A 16785-nucleotide genomic window follows, 5' to 3' on the forward strand; every position below is an offset into this window, starting at 1 on the left:
TCTGGGTCCGCATAACTCTTACGCCTACTTAAAGTCAATTTGATCGTTCTCGATTAAAGGAACTATCTCTGAAGTGTACTGCACTAGGTTTACATCATGCACCTTCGCTTCCCCCATTTCTGTCCAACACAGAGGAGACCTACACTTTCTTCCATATAGTGCCTCGTAGGGTGCCATTCCTATGCTGGAGTGATAACTGTTGTTGTAGGCAAACTCCACCAAAACTAGCTGATCATCCCATTGACCTCCAAAATCCAAAACACTCATGCGAAGCATGTCTTCCAGTGTTTGGATTGTCCTTTCGGACTGTCCGTCTATCTGAGGGTGGAAAGCCGTACTAAAGTTCAACTGTGTGCCAAGTGCCTCCTGCAACTTTCTCCAAAACCGAGAAGTGAATTGGGGCCCTCTGTCAGATATTATGGAAGCCGGAACTCCATGCAATCTGACTATTTCTCGAATGTAGAGCCGGGCATACTGTGCCACAGAGTATGTAGTCTTTACAGGTAAGAAGTGAGCTGATTTGGTCAAGCGGTCTACGAGGCAACCCAGTCACAAAATCCATAGTGATCATTTCCCACTTCCATTCTGGGATAGGGAGCTCTTGCAGCTTCCCTGACGGTCTCTAGTGTTCAAACTTCACCTTCTGACAAGTCAAGCACTTGGACACAAAGTCTGCTATGTCTCTCTTCATGCCATTCCACCAATAGCTATCTTTCACATCATGGTACATCTTGGTGGAACCTGGGTGGACATTGTACAGTGTATAGTGTGCCTCTCGCATGATTTCATCTCTGAGATTGTCTACATCTGGCACACATATCCTAGAACCTTGCACTAGGGTACCATCATTGGCAAATCCAAACTCACCACCTTCACCTTGCTGTACTCTTTCTATGATCTTCATTAATTGTTGGTCTCTGTGTTGGGAAACTCTAACTCTATCTCGCAAGTCTGGCCTCACTGAAAAATGAGCCAACAAGACCCCCTCATCTGAAAGATCTAGGATTAAACCTTGATCCATCAACTCATGTACTTCCTGAATCAACGGTCTCTTCTCTGCTGAAATGTGCGCCAAAGCCGTGGAAGATTTTACGCTTAAAGCATCTGCTACTACATTGGCCTTCCCAGGTGGTACCGATGGGGCAATCATAGTCTTCCGTAAGCTCCATCCATCTCCTCTGTCTCAAGTTTAAATCCCTCTGTTGGAAGATGTACTTCAAACTCTTATGGTCGGTGTATATCTCGCACACTTCACCATACAGTAGTGTCTCCAGTTTTTAGTGCGAAGACTACACCGCCATTTCCAAATCATGGGTGGGATAGTTACGCTCATGCCTCTTGGTGCCTTGAAGCATAAGCCACTACTTTTCCATTCCGCATCAAAACACACCCTAGGCCAACTCGAGGCGTCCACAGACAGGTGTATCCTTCACCGCTCATAGGTAGTGTTAACACGGGGCGGTGGTTAGACACTCCTTATCCTCATCATTATAACCGACTCTATCGAGCTCTCTTCCTGTCCTTTGCATCTTATCCACTTCCCTTTTCCTATTTTTGGTATTGTTGGTATCATTTCAACTCTTGTACTTATTCCTTAATTTTAGTCCTATCTCATCCTTACACCTTTTCCTTCAAAGATGTCTATCCCATCAACAAATTTAACTTTCTTTATAGTTCTTATTCTTATATTGAATACTAGTTTAATTACTTCAAGAATTCTAACCCTATGATTTACTCCTACCAAAGACATTCTTCACCTTATGTAACACTTATAATTACCCATAGAAAAAAAATTTTTTTCTTGTATCCCCTTTTTCCAACTTAACTATCGAACATTATCATTCCCTATCACTTAGTAGGAAATTGCTTATCCTGGATGAATATGAGCACCATAAACTATAAGTTCCATCTGAACTAACACGGCTGTAGGAAATATGTGTCATGCCTTAATTCCAAACAAGATACTTCACGTGTTCATTCTCCTTACTATAATCATATATACTACCCATAGCTTTCTAAACTTCAACCTCAAATTACCCATCAGCAACAATTTCATCTATTGAATCTCAACCATAAACAGTACTTCCTCCAGCTCATAGTTTAAAACAGTTGCAAGCCTTAGTAGCTAACTCAATTTAACTCCTATCATTACTCTGTTCATCCTTTCATACTTAATACTAGGTATGCACTTACTGTCATTCTCATATCAGGAAATTATGTATGAATTTGTGCCTACTAAACTCTCAATAACTAGGTCTCCTTGACTCAGTTTCTGTTCCTTATATAACCTTCTAGAACCAAAAGCACAAGCTAAACTTGAAAAGAAAGAAAATATCCTCTTATATTCAACTACACCCGATTGTCATATTATAACGTTTCACCTAAGTTTCTTGGTCTTTCTCTCCAAATTTCATCATCTCCTAGCACAATTATGCTCTACCTATAAGGTATCATCTGCATGAACCCTTTACCGTACCATTTTCCTTCTTGACATAATATTTTATAATTTATTAACTTTACTTATACTCGACCTATGATTCATATCTATCATCGTTTTTATTGTGCCCTTAACTTTTGTTGATTCCTGAAAGATTTCTCTCACTAATAAATTCTTCCAACACTAATTCCACCCTTATATAGGGTCATTAATTTGATCCTTGAACTTTCTAGTGATTTATAACCATCCAGACTTGTCACTTTTCGTTCTACCCCTACTATTGTCCTGTCGTTATTGCTTCACTACAAAGTGATTATGTTGATCACACTAAAAATGTTTGCCTGACATTCATAACGAACCTCTAACTACCTTCTCACTATCTCAAAAGTCTAACCTAAAACCTATGTGTCATTATCTATCATTCTTTTCCTCTCATCATACCTATTTGATCCCTTAGACTGACTTTTATTCAACTTATTGCTTACTAACTTCTCTTTCTCTACCTATTTAGGTAGTCCGCAATACCATCGCACACCTTCTAACATTTACTCATTATTATTGTATTCCATACCTCCATCACTTTTCTCACTAATGTGGTCCCATTTTGGGTTTTCCATCCTTGTCATTCTCCTTACCAAGAATAACACTTAGCCTATCCTATATCTTAACTTTGTTCCTTTTATTATGCGCTCTTTAGGTTGTCCTTTCATTTATTTCCTTTGTCTTACCCAAAATAGAACTTGACTATTCTATCCCTGGTTCCATTCTTCTTCCTAACATAATAGTTGTACTTGCTAACTATATCTTTCAGAGTCTCTATCGCGTTATCATATGTCTGTGCTACTCAGATTTGGTCCTTTGACCACTCTAGCTAGTACTTCCACTAGCATTTAGATTATATTGCATCTGCAATCAATTGCCCAAACTTTCATTCTGCACTTTCTTTATCCATTGGCCTTCTGTGATTTATCTTCGCTAATTTATTACTCTTAACACTATTATAATTAGATTATACTATTGTTTTGAATAATTTGAAATTAGAAAGGAACTCAGCAAATTACAGTCATACTTTTATTGTATGATCTCTATTCTTATCCTTTAGCTTACATAATACCCTTACTACCTCGAGAACTGATTCTGCAGTAATTTTATTTATTATTATTATTATTATTATTATTATTATTATTATTATTATTATTATTATTATTATTATTATTATTATTATTATTTTCCATGTTTACTCAATTCCAAAACTTAAGATTTCGGGCACCCAAACCCGTCATCCAATTCAAAGGATTTACATCCATCGTGATCTGATTATATATGATTCCTATAATGGAACTTGTATCCTCTCCAGGATACCCGAGCCAACTACTCTCTACCACACTCTACAGTCCCATCTGGGACACTATTCCATAAGTCATCATTATCAGTAATAACCTTCGATCCATTCTGAAAAGATAGGACTATATCTTAACTTGCTGCAACAAAGGTACTACATCTACCACCTTGCCAGAACCATGTCAAGTTAATGACTCTTTTATCATATCATAGCTCTATAAATCATCAATTCATAGTTTCGACCTTCTCTAGGTAGTAGGGTTGTACTTTATTCCATACTGATACACACAAGGTATTCTATTCTCACTAAGTTCTAAGCAAAACGTCTATCGTTCTGCAAAAACCATCCAAAATTCCATACCGAAGACTAGATGGTCTCACTCTATAGGTATCAACTTTACTTTGCAACTAGTCCGAAACCTCTGGTCTGATGGCAACTCTTACTGTAACTCTAGCTCATGCTAGGGTAACTGAGTCACTGACTCTAGTTACCACCCAACTGTGACCTTTCGATATTCTAGCTCTAGACTCTTAACCAGGAGTTCCCAACTCCTTTGCAGATATAGAACTCTGTTCTGGTATTACTGTACCAAAATAGAGACTGCCTGCAACATCCTCATTATGGAGCACCACGGGGATGCACGCAGCTCTACACAATAATCTCATGTCGGTACTGTAATCTGCAGCTTACAGAGCAGACATCGAGAACATTGTATAGTTACTACGATACGTCCTGACAGACTAGGTCTCCTAATTTCTTATCTCTCCTGAATCTTCTATTATCACAAACTTATTCTGACTGGGTCATCTACTGATGACTGCTAGTAGTGGTATCCTCATCCTTATCTAGGGCAACTGTACTTTTAAGACTCACTTTTATGTACTCGTGTCTTACACGAAATGGGCACACCATTTAAACCCATACTGACAAAAATATAACATTTCTTGGAGTACGTATCCTCATGATAGATCTCACATGTCTACTAACTCTATTTCACATTTCTGTATACTCCACGAAAATCAAGACACTAAGCGAGGTAATCTTATATTTCCGAGGTATAACGTAGAATCTAGAAACAAAGAATTTTAGGAAAAGACGTAAATGAATCCTATACTCCGCATGTGACTCCTAGTAGACTCTTCCCAACACTTAGATAATTTTTCCCTATGAATCTGGAGCCTAAGCTCTGATACCACATTTGTCACGACCCAACCTATGGGCCGGACCGGCACTAGGACCTGGGCCAGCCTAAAGCCCCCGAGGCCCGTAGTAAGCCTAACTGTTCATTAACCCAACTCTAAGGCCCATTTGGGCCCAGTATCAAGAAAACAAACGGATAGAGTCCGCCATAAATGGACTTACCAACGGAGAGTTTTCGACTCACCCGACTGTAAACACAATATATAGTCAATTGGGAGCTCGGCTCACCCTCCACATACTCATCAACATAATAATAAATGGGAGCTCGGCTCCTCATCCAATCCATCAACATGCATAGCATATTAAGTTTCTGAGTCCCAAAATAATAATTTAGTTTACAGACCCAAATCAAATAACATTTCTAACACATGCGGAAATTCTAAGATTTAACAAGTTTATACAAACAGTAATAATTGACCTGCGAGGGAGAAAAGCAGGTTAACCAAAATAAAGTCCTCCTGTAGCCTGAAAAAATATTGAACAGGAGTGAGCGTTCGACTCAGAGAGTAAAATATCAATTTTAACCATAATCTCTATAACTATCTAGCACTAATGCAACCTGTAGAGTGAAATGCAACATCAACAACATTTTCACATCATAACATCAAAAAGGTAATTTGGAGCACTCACACACCCTGTAGTATCAATCATAACATATGGGGTGATCCCTATCTGACTCTCTTAAATCCAACCTGGTGCCAGCGAATTACTCAAGCTCGGACTTCCACTTAATAACCAAATCGAGGGTCCCAGTGAATTACTCAAGCCATGACTACCCCTCGAAGGAACGGGTCCCAGCGAATTACTCAAGCCGTGACTACCCCGTCCTATCCATAGTCCACACCACATCACACGCACGCCAACGCACGCTGCTTGCTCCAAAATACCACAACAAAATCCATGGCACATCAACAGATATGAAAGCAATATAAATCGTGCCTAGAGTTTAAAAAAATAAAAATATGCATATAAGACAAGCATGGGAAAGCTCAACATAAAATAATATCGAAATTACAATTAAAATAAATATTTTACTAACAAATGGACGACAAATTCTGTGGCGGTGGCGGAGGAAGAAGGCTGTCGGCTCACTGACAATCATATTACATTTATTTAATACAATCGACTCAATACAAACAAAGAAAAGACCAATTACGTCCTAAGTCGTGCGAAAATCCAGTGAGTCTCCCCTATACCTAGGATCTACCCAACTTGCAAAAGGGCTCAAAACACACTTCTATATCCACAATCCATATATCCACAACTCAATCACATCACACAGCCCCTCCTGGGCCCATCAAATCAATCATTCATCACAATATGTAAAATTTCAATTTAGTCCTTATAATTGATCATTTTTGCAAAAACTGCTCAAATAAGCTCTAAAAATTATAAAACTACTTGCATGGTCCTTAGAAATATTACTAAGCTATTGCAAAAAGAATCGTAATTTTCTAAGCTACCACGAATATTTTATGGATTTTTAATCCTATTTAAGCACTAGAAAATTACGAAAAAGCAAGGTTCGGGTTTACCTTTGCCGATTCCGACTTCGGGAACGCGCTCGGGATGCCTGACAATGGTGGGGTAGCCAAAACCTCGATCCAATTCGGAGACTTTTCCGGTAGGCTGTTGCATCGGCTGGAAATTCACAGATCCGGACAACTGTCGAATTTCCGCGAATTGAGGATACCTACACGAAGCCCAATAATAATATATAAAAAATCAGGGGTGTTACAGCATCTTCAAAAGGTTGGTGGAGATGGGCTGCCAATTGTGCTGCCACCTAGGCACTCCACCTGGATGCCACATTGGTTGCCAACTAGGATGGACTTGCTGACGTGGCTGCCACATGTATGCCACCTTGGACAGATGCCACTTGGACTCTTGGCTCCTCAAATATGCAAAGGAATGTACAGTAAGGTTGGCTTCCCTCTTCCAAGTCTAAACCGAATACTTGCAAGAGGTTGGACTTGGTGATGTGCTTATGCACCAAGCCTTGAAGCTTCTTAGCCATTGCTCTAGTTATTGGCCCTTGGTGTGGAATTGGTGCAACCGGTTCCTCATCATCCTCTGCCTCTTTGAAAGAATTCGTCCTCGAACTGTCATCATCTCCTTGAAAGTGCATCAGCCACCACATTCTCTTTGCCTTGCTTGTATTGAATCACATATGGGAAACCTTCAATGAATTCACTCCACTTGGCATGGCGCCTGTTGAGCTTGTTCTGCCCCTTTAAGTACTTGAGTGACTCATGGTCACTATGAATGACAAACTCCTTCGGCCACAAGTAGTGTTGCCAAGTCTCAAGTGCACGTACCAGAGCATACATCTCTTTGTCATAAGTAGAGTACTTCAATGTAGCCCCACTTAGCTTCTCACTGAAGTAGGCAATCGGTCTCCTTTCCTGCTTCAAAACAGCTCCAATACCCACTCCAGAGGCATCACATTCAATCTCAAAAGTTTTAGAAAAATCAGGTAAAGCAAGTAAAGGTGCAGAACACAATTTCTCCTTAAGTGAATTAAATGCATGCTCTTGTTCTTCCCCCCACTTGAATCCCACATTCTTTTTTACAACTTCATTCAAGGGTGCGGCTATGGTACTAAAATCCTTTACAAATCTCCTATAAAAACTAGCCAACCCATGGAAGCTCCTCACATCACTCACGGACTTAGGTGTAGGCCACTCTCTAATGGCTCTTACCTTGTCCTCATCAACCTCAATTCCCTTGCCACTCACCACAAATCCTAAGAAAATAACTTTGTCCATACAGAAAGTGCATTTCTTAATATTGGCATACAAGTGCTCTTTTCTCAACACCTCAAAGACTTGTCTCAAATGCAGCAAATGATCATGCATATTTTGGCTATATACTAGGATATCATCAAAATACACTACAACAAATTTTCTTAGGAAAGCATGCAACACATGGTTCACAAGCCTCATAAATATACTAGGTGTATTGGTCAAGCCAAATGGCATGACTAACCATTTATATAGTCCATATTGAGTCTTAAAGGCAGTTTTCCATTCATCTCCTAATTTCATGCGAATTTGGTGATAACCACTCTTTAAGTCAATTTTAGAAAATATGCATGCACCATGCAACTCATCAAGCATATCATCAAGTCTAGGTATGGGATGTCTATACTTTACAGTGATTTTGTTGATGGCTCTACAATCCACACACATGCGCATGCTCCCATCTTTCTTAGGCACCAAAAGAACAGGTACGGCACATGGGCTCATGCTCTTCCTAACATGGCCTTTTGCTAGAAACTCCTCCACTTATCTTTGAAGTTCCTTAGCCTCTTCCGGATTGGTTCTATAGGCTGGCCTATTTGGGATTACAGCTCCAGGCACAAAATCTATTTGGTGCTCTATGCCTCTAATGTGTGGTAGCCCATTAGGTATTTCTTCAGGGAAGATATCCTCAAACTCCTGCAATAAGGGCAAAGCACAACTAGGAATGGATGGGTCAAGGTTAGAAACAATGGTGTAAGCTCCCTTACAAATTAGCAAAGCCATTGGCATACTAGAAAAATATGTAGTCCTCACATCCTTGGCTTTTGCTAACAAACTGACTTTATTCTCTCCACTCTTCTCACAACTCTCCTTTTGCCCTGAGCCCTTTCCTTTTGGTTTCACTCTTTTTGAATTTTCTCTCTTCTCTTTCTCTCCCTCATTTTTCCCTTTTGCTTTTTCCTCTCTTTCTTTTCTTTCTTTCTCTTTTTGCACTCTTAGCTCGGCCTCTCTTTGTTGTTGATCATTCATGGTCTATTTTATCCTTAATTGATCTTCAAAAGCTTGTGCGGGTGATAATGCTGCTAAAGTAACCCTTCGTCCATCATGATCAAAGGAATACTTATTCCTAAATCCATCATGCACTACCTTCCTATCATATTGCCATGGTCTCCCTAGCAAAATATGTCTAGCATGCATTGGCACCACATCACACAACACCTCATCCTTATACCTTTCAATAGAAAAAGCCAACATCACTTGCTTGTTCACCTTAATTTCCCCACAGTCATTCAGCCATTGCAACTTGTATGGTCTAGAATGCTTGATGGTGCGCAAGCCAAGCTTCCCAACCATGAGTGTGCTGGCAACATTCACACAACTACCACTATCTACAATCATGCTACAAGTTTTACCATTCACCAAGCATCTAGTGTGGAAAATATTTTCCCTTTGTAGTGCATCTCCTTCTTCTTCCTTTGCTTGTGCACTTAGTGCACGCCTAGCCACCAGAATATTACCTCCCACCGCATGCGCTACATCACTAGCTTCCTCCAAAGGAGGCATACTCTCACTAGCATCATCATCATCATCAACATCATCATCTTCTTATTCGATCTCCCCATTCGGCCTCATCACCATCACCCTCTTGTTAGGACATTGAGATGCATAATGTCCCTTCCCTAAGCACCTAAAACATTGGATCCCTAGTTCTTCCACTAGAGGTATTCTGTCCCTTGCCTTTCTCAGTCACACTAGGCTTTTCTCCACCCCTAGTCTCCTACTTTCTTTTCCTTAGAAACAGCCTTGGAATCACAAGTTTCACCCTTCTTCCAATTCAGTTTCCATGGAGCATTGTTGCTCGAATTCATACCTACACCCATTTTGAATGCTTTCTTCTTCTTTAGTTGTTTTTCTATCTTTATTGCCATATTTAACATGTCATCAAGCTCTACATAGTGTTGTAGCTCCACTATGTTGGCAATATCAAGATTTAGCCCCTTTAGGAACCTAGCCATAGTGGCTTCCCTATCCTCCTCTACATTGGCTCTTATCATAGCCATCTCCATCTCCTTGAAATATTCTTCCACACTTTTGTTTCCTTGCACCAGCCCTTGCAACCTTTGGTGCAACTCCCTATAGTAATGTTGAGGTATAAATCTATCTCTCATGATTTGCTTCATCTCATCCCAAGTTTCAACACCCCTCATCCCATTTCTCCTTCTTTTAGTGAGCAACTGATCCCACAAAACTATGGCATAATCTGTAAACTCAACTACTGCAAGCTTCACCTTCTTTTCCTCACTATAATTGTGACAATAAAAAATGAGATCCACCTTCCTCTCCCACTCTAAATATGCATCCGGATTGGCTTTGCCTTGGAATGGTGGAATTTTCATTTTGATCCCAGTATTGTTACCATCCACTCTCCCTCTCCCTCTTGCTTCCTCCATATTACCTCTTCTCAAGTTTCTGCCTCCACCTCTTCCACCCCTATTACCTCTCATCCCTCTCGGTCTATGGTGGTCATCATGTGCAGCAGAGTGCTAGTCATCCTCTTCATCAAAATCATCATCATTTTCATCCTCCCAATCATCCATAGGTGGTGCATTGTTCACTCTAGATCCCCTAGCCCTATTCTGCCCCTCATTTGTGTTTTGTCTACCATTCCCACTATTCTGCTCAATTCTTTCAATTCGGTCAGCTAGGTTGCTCAATTGTCTACCAATTCTTGCCAAATGTTGAACAAGTGCTTGTTGGTAAAAAGGATTATCCATATTAAGTCCACTAGTTTGTTCTTGTGACATTTTTAATACCTGCACAAAAAAGTTAGTAAAACAGAAAATAACCTCACAAATTCACTCAATTTTTGGTCACTCAAGTGTTTGTACTCAGTTTATATGCTTTTACCCTCTTGGAGTTCTTGCCACTCGATGCCTTTTTCCACTCAAGCTTGCTTATGAAGTTCTTGTTAGAACCAATGCAATTCCAGCAAGTTTAAATCAAGTTTTAATATATGTTCAAGCACAAACTCAAGCAAAACGTGTGGAATAAGTGTTTGTTATGACACTTGAAGCAAGAAATGAAGACACCAAGCTCTAGAGCAATGAAGTGAAATAGGAGTCGAAATTAGCTTGCCAATTTTTAAAATTAGCTTGCTATTTTTGCCTCTCCTTGAAAAAAAGGCAAAGTTGGAATTTTATAAAACTATTTTAAGGGCAGCAACAAGACGTAATTTTAGTAGGGAAAATCAAGTCTAGAGGTTCCAGAAAGCACCTTGAAGTTTTGGACTCCAAATTGGCCTAATATGTGCTAAATTTGACTCACCAAGTAAACGGTAGAATTTTTTACAACAAATTCGATTTCTAGGCTTAATTTCCCTTACAAAGCACCCTTATGAAGTTTTAGAATTTTCTGTGTTGGTTTGGCTATACCTCCCGCAAAACAGCCACCAAATAGAAATGTTGAACTTACAATATTCCAGCACTCAAACTTACACTTTTGCACCTTTTTTTTTTACCTTTTCTTTTTCTTCTTTCTTTTTCTTCTTTTTTTTTTTATATCATGTAACCACACAAGAGATGCACTCAACACATTCAACACTAAACGCTTCAACAACACACTTCACAAGCCACAAAGATACAAATAACCAGGTTGTGAAGAAAAGACTTGAGGTAGAAAACAACACAAATGTAACAAAACTAGGGAAACAAGGATAGATGTAAGAAAGACTCTAATATACCCTAAGATTAGTAGTATTGAGTGTTAACTCACTACTAAGCCCTGAATATGTTCATATTTTCTTAAAAACATCAGAAAACACAAGGACTTGAAGAACCTTCAAGGGTGAAACACAAGGAAGATAAAAGAAGGAGAAAGGAAAAATAAGAACACAACAAAATGGATGACCAACCTGTTTTGAAGAGAGCCTAAGCTCTGATACCAAATGATACGGTTTCTACTCTTAGTAGCTGATTCCACTAAGAAGAAAGACCAAAGGACCGTCTTCAAAACAAGCCAAGAAACTCCCTTGAACCTTCAACCCTTCACCTTGAAGATGGAGAACTGAAAATATAATTCCCAAGAAAGACAGCCAAGAATAAGACCAATTCACCTATGCTAATGAACAACCTTGAACATATAATAAAACTTAACAAATCAAGGCAAGAATTTGCTAAGAAAAATAGAGAGAGTTCTAAGAAGAACTTTGAAGCAAAGCTCCAGCAATTTTGCTCAAAAAAATTACCATCTGAATTATGTCCCCAAAATGAAACAAAAGAAGGCAGAAATATGTGTTGGTGTATTCTGCCAAGACACTTCAACAACCATGGGACATGTGCACGTCTTGGTTAATACACCAATCTCTCCTAAAAATAGATACAAGGTTCAAACATTAATAGGAAGGTCAGATTTGGCAAGCTACAAATGAGAGACAATATGAAAAGAGATGTTTTGTCTTGAAGCTGAAAGTAGTAACTTTGCTTTTCCTATAAATAGTTGAAGCATGGCTGGAGCTCTTGGACAAAGTTATGGCTTCCAATCTTTGCAAAATGGATAAAAGCATCTTCAAAAGATTGGTGGAGATGGGCTGCCAATTGTGCTGCCACCTAGGCACTCCACCTGGATGCCACATTGGTTGCCAACTAGGATGGACTTGCTGATGTGGCTGCCACATGTATGCCACCTTGGACAGATGCCACTTGGTCTCTTGGCTCCTCAAATATGCAAAGGAATGTACAGTAAGGTTGGCTTCCCTCTTCCAAGTCCAAACCGAATACTTGCAAGAGGTTGGACTTGGTGATGTGCTTATGCACCAAGCCTTGAAGCTTCTTAGCCATTGCTCTAGTTATTGGCCCTTGGTGTGGAATTGGTGCAACCGGTTCCTCATCAAATTATAAACAACTTAAGCTAAGCTTAACTAATATTAAACAAATTTAACTTAATTGAAAATTAACCAACAAAAGAATCAAAGATAAGAGTTTAAAAATTAATCAAAAGAAGGCTAGAGATTTTGACTTCACTTAAGTCAATATGTAATTTTATCCAACTTTGTCATATGATCAATTTAACTATCTTAGCAAAGGCAATAACACAAATATATCTAATAATCCTTTCCAAGCATTATTAAACATTTCAATTAATCAAAATAAGCCCAATTTCCCAATAAGAATTATTTAGTTAACCAATGCATTACAAATCTAAGTTATCAAAAATATCCCATAGTCTTTAGCCTTAGTATCCACTCTTAGCTAAATAACTATGTTAAAGGTTGTTCTAACAAGATTCATAAAATACTTTCCAGCCAAATCATGAATCAAAGGTCATTCAAGTATTATTTCAAACACCCAAAAGCATTAAAATAAAAAACAACCATTAATTGCTAAAATAGAGAAAATATATCAAAATTGATAAATCACTCTAGTCAAGTTATATCAAAATCGCTACCTAAAGTATTTAGCGGCTCAAGTTAATAAAAACAAAATCAAACATCATCAAATGAAAGTGGGTTTCTATCAAAAGGAGAAAAGAGAAGAAAAAAAGAAACTCAATTATGATTGATAGTGGAAATCACAGGGCCAAAACTTTAAGAAACCCACTTAAAATGTTTGATTTTCCTTCAAAGATGGATTCTAGAAAGTGTTTGGGACTTTTTGGGGGTGAAGAATGGTGTAGAGAGCTATTGGAATCGTCCAAAAACCGTTTTGATATTTTCTCTCTCTCCTATCACACGTGTAAGGTTCGTTAAGGAGAAGAAATTGCTCATTTCATGATTCATGCCCTGGGCGTGCGTGAGGTTCTATTTCCAGGGAAAAAAAAAGGTTTCCTTTAAGGATTTTGTGGGATCCAAGGCTTGGAAAAAACACATTTGAGATCACCACCGCTACCTTTTTATTCTTGTTTCATTAATGGTAGGGCTGGCCACTGTCCGGTTTTGAACTGAACCGAATCAGAACCGGTTCGGTCAAAATCAGACTGAAATCGGTTAAAATCTAAACTGACTTCGAACCGAACCGAAACCGTCCTTCTACAGTTTGGTTCAAATTCATATTTTTTAGAAACCGTAAACCGGCGGTTCCAAACCGGATTGAACCGACGGTTCCGAATCGGATCAAACCGGCGATTTAAATACAAAAATATTCAATAAATATCTCACTCCACTCCTAATTCATTTATATATATCATTAATTCTCTACACAATTATTCTCTACACTCTCTTTAATTCTTAAAACTCTTTCAATTTCTCTCAAATTTTCTAAATAATTATTTTCTACACTCCTTTTAATTCTCAGTACTTTCGTAATTCCACTACTTTATTATTTTATATGCTCACTAAAATTTTTAATACTATCTCAATTACTCTGTTATTATTTTATATCTTCGATAAAATTTTCAATACCCTCTATTTTGATTTTTTTTCTTTTATATTTTTTTAATTATCAATTATCATATAATTTTTTAAAAAAGGGCAAGTAATACTCAACTCAACTCAATTAAGCTTTTATCCCAAAAATTTATTGGAGTCAACTATATGGATTCTCTTTCTCCACTTTAAACGAATTTGGGTTAAATTTTCAGAAATGTATAATGTTTCTAAGTCATGTTGTACTATTATCCTTCAAGTCAGTTTAGGTCTATCTATTCTTTTATTTTTATCCTCTAACCCAATGTGCTCTACTTGTCTAACTGGTGCTTTCCTATGTCTATGCTTCACATGACTAAACTACTTCAATCTCCCTTCTCTCAACTTATAACTGAAAATTTTGATTCCTCTAAACCCTAAAGGGATACATAGGCAAAATTATGTTAATGCACATTTTTCATTTTTAAAAAAAAATAAATAATTTCATCTCTAATTTTTTAATAAGTTCAAGTCTTTGCTTATTAAATTTTTCTTAAAAATAAGTTATTTTTATTCTTTTTTTTCTTATTTTATTTTGATTGAAAGATTTCTAAGAAAAATTAAAATATTTTTACAAATATAACTTAAATTCTAAATCAATAAAATTTTCCTATAATTTTTTTTCCTTTAAGTCGCTCTTAAACCACCGCTAAACCACTTTCAAACCGTCCTCAAAACCGTCTTGAACTATCATTTTTCGAACCGTCCTTTAAACCGTTTTAAACAGGAGCTCGAACCGGAACCAGCTGTTCAGGAACCGTCTTCCAAACCGTCTCATGACGGTATGGTTCATATTCATGATTTCATTGAATCTGAATCGGCGGTTCAGGAATCGTAACTGGCGGTTCATGAACCGTGGCCACCCCTAATTAATGGATGTTGACATTCTAACGACCACAGGGTGTGCTTTAATTTCAGTATCACTATATATCATACACAGATATCCTGATATGAATAATGCAGAAGGAAGGAATGAGCCTGGACCTGGAAACTTGAGGGTTAGCAAAAGGTTCTAGGAAGGGGAGGAAAGCTGGCACAAGTAACAGAAGAGCATGTGCAGGGAAAATCTATAAATAGAGAATAAATGGTAGAAGGGCATGCAGTGTGTATTCCTTGTAATTCAGCTTGATTTGCTGGGCCAAGAGATTCCCTGGGAATTTCTTTGGATTTTGAGTTTACGTTCACAGGAGCTCTGTTGGAGCAAATTCATTATAATTGCATTTCTTCTTTCATTTACAAATTTTCCAGTTCCTAACTTTATCATATCCTGGCAAGTCACAAGCGCCTGAGACTAAAATGAAGAAAGCAACAAAATTTGTTAGTAAGGAGTTATCTTCCAAAGTCCAAAGAGAATCTAATTTGAACAATTCATGTTTTGCTTAAGAATCTTTACGGCTTCCATGACTCCATCCTACAAGTTGAGTTTAACAAAACTTGGATGTTAGCAATGCTGCACTCTGACTTTAATGTCACATATAAACCAACAATTGTTGGCTTTAATGTCACATATAGAATCACTTCCTTTGTCTCCATCCCACAAAAGCTCATATCGATCGAGGTGAAGACTTTTCCACCGAAGAATGAAGTGGAACGGATTTCTCTGTGAGAAGTTTTATTTTTTTATTATCGGAATCCCTGAATTATCAATAATTTTTTAGGGGACTTGCATATGATGAAGAAAAGCCGAAGCAACATCGGCATTACCGGCATCCAATATAGAACACGGGCAAGAAACATACAAGCACACGGGGGGACGTTGTTTTTAAGGAATCCAAGAAAGAATTAGTAATACCTTATTCCTCGTTGCTTTTTTAAATTAAATTATATTATATTATAAATTTTAAATTTTTTCATTTCAATTTTTCAGCAAAATATCTAAATTTTTATTTTTCAGTAAAATGCGACAAATTTGAAGATTAAAAATTATATTTTATCAAATATAAGCTATTCTATTTTTCATAAAATTTTTTTATAGATTTTAAGAACTTGGAAGTTTCTAACTCTACGCCTATAATTAGGTCCGAGAGGAAATAACAGGACAGTGGTAGAGGCAGCTGCTAAAGCAATCTAAATCCTTCAATGGTCAACCGTATCATCAAGAATTTATTGGAAACTGGATATTCTATAGATGTCCAAAACGCTAATAGCAATGGCGATTTTGAGTCGCATGGCACGACAGATGGCTTGAATCAAAGGGTAAAAGATTTGTAAAGCTGCAGCTTACAATTGTGTTTTATACTCAGTGTCTCAAGTTTTACTACTTGTCTTCAAAACCTCTACTATGGCTGTTTTTAATTTCTTTTCACCTTCTTGTTTGAGCTTAGGCTACCAAAATGCAATCAATTTTACTATTAATATTCAATAAATTGATTATATTATATTATGATAAGAAAGAGAATGTTTTGTGGAGAAAATTTAACCTTTTCTCCTTTGAAATAGGTCACAGGAGATAGCCTGACTGAATGCGAGGTTGCCCTCAGCATAGATGGCCAAGAAGAGAACCGAAACAGGAATGAAAGCTCGAATCAAAGGGTATTCATTTATTTATGTTTCTTGGAAAGCCCTGGATTGTAAACGATTCAGTGGTGATCGATCCAATTTCCGAAACTTAGCACTAATTTAGCTAAGCAAGATTGGCATATGTTCTATGATTACCAGCTAAATG

This window comes from Hevea brasiliensis, chromosome 14, assembly GCF_030052815.1.
Source record: "Hevea brasiliensis isolate MT/VB/25A 57/8 chromosome 14, ASM3005281v1, whole genome shotgun sequence".
NCBI lineage: Eukaryota > Viridiplantae > Streptophyta > Magnoliopsida > Malpighiales > Euphorbiaceae > Hevea > Hevea brasiliensis.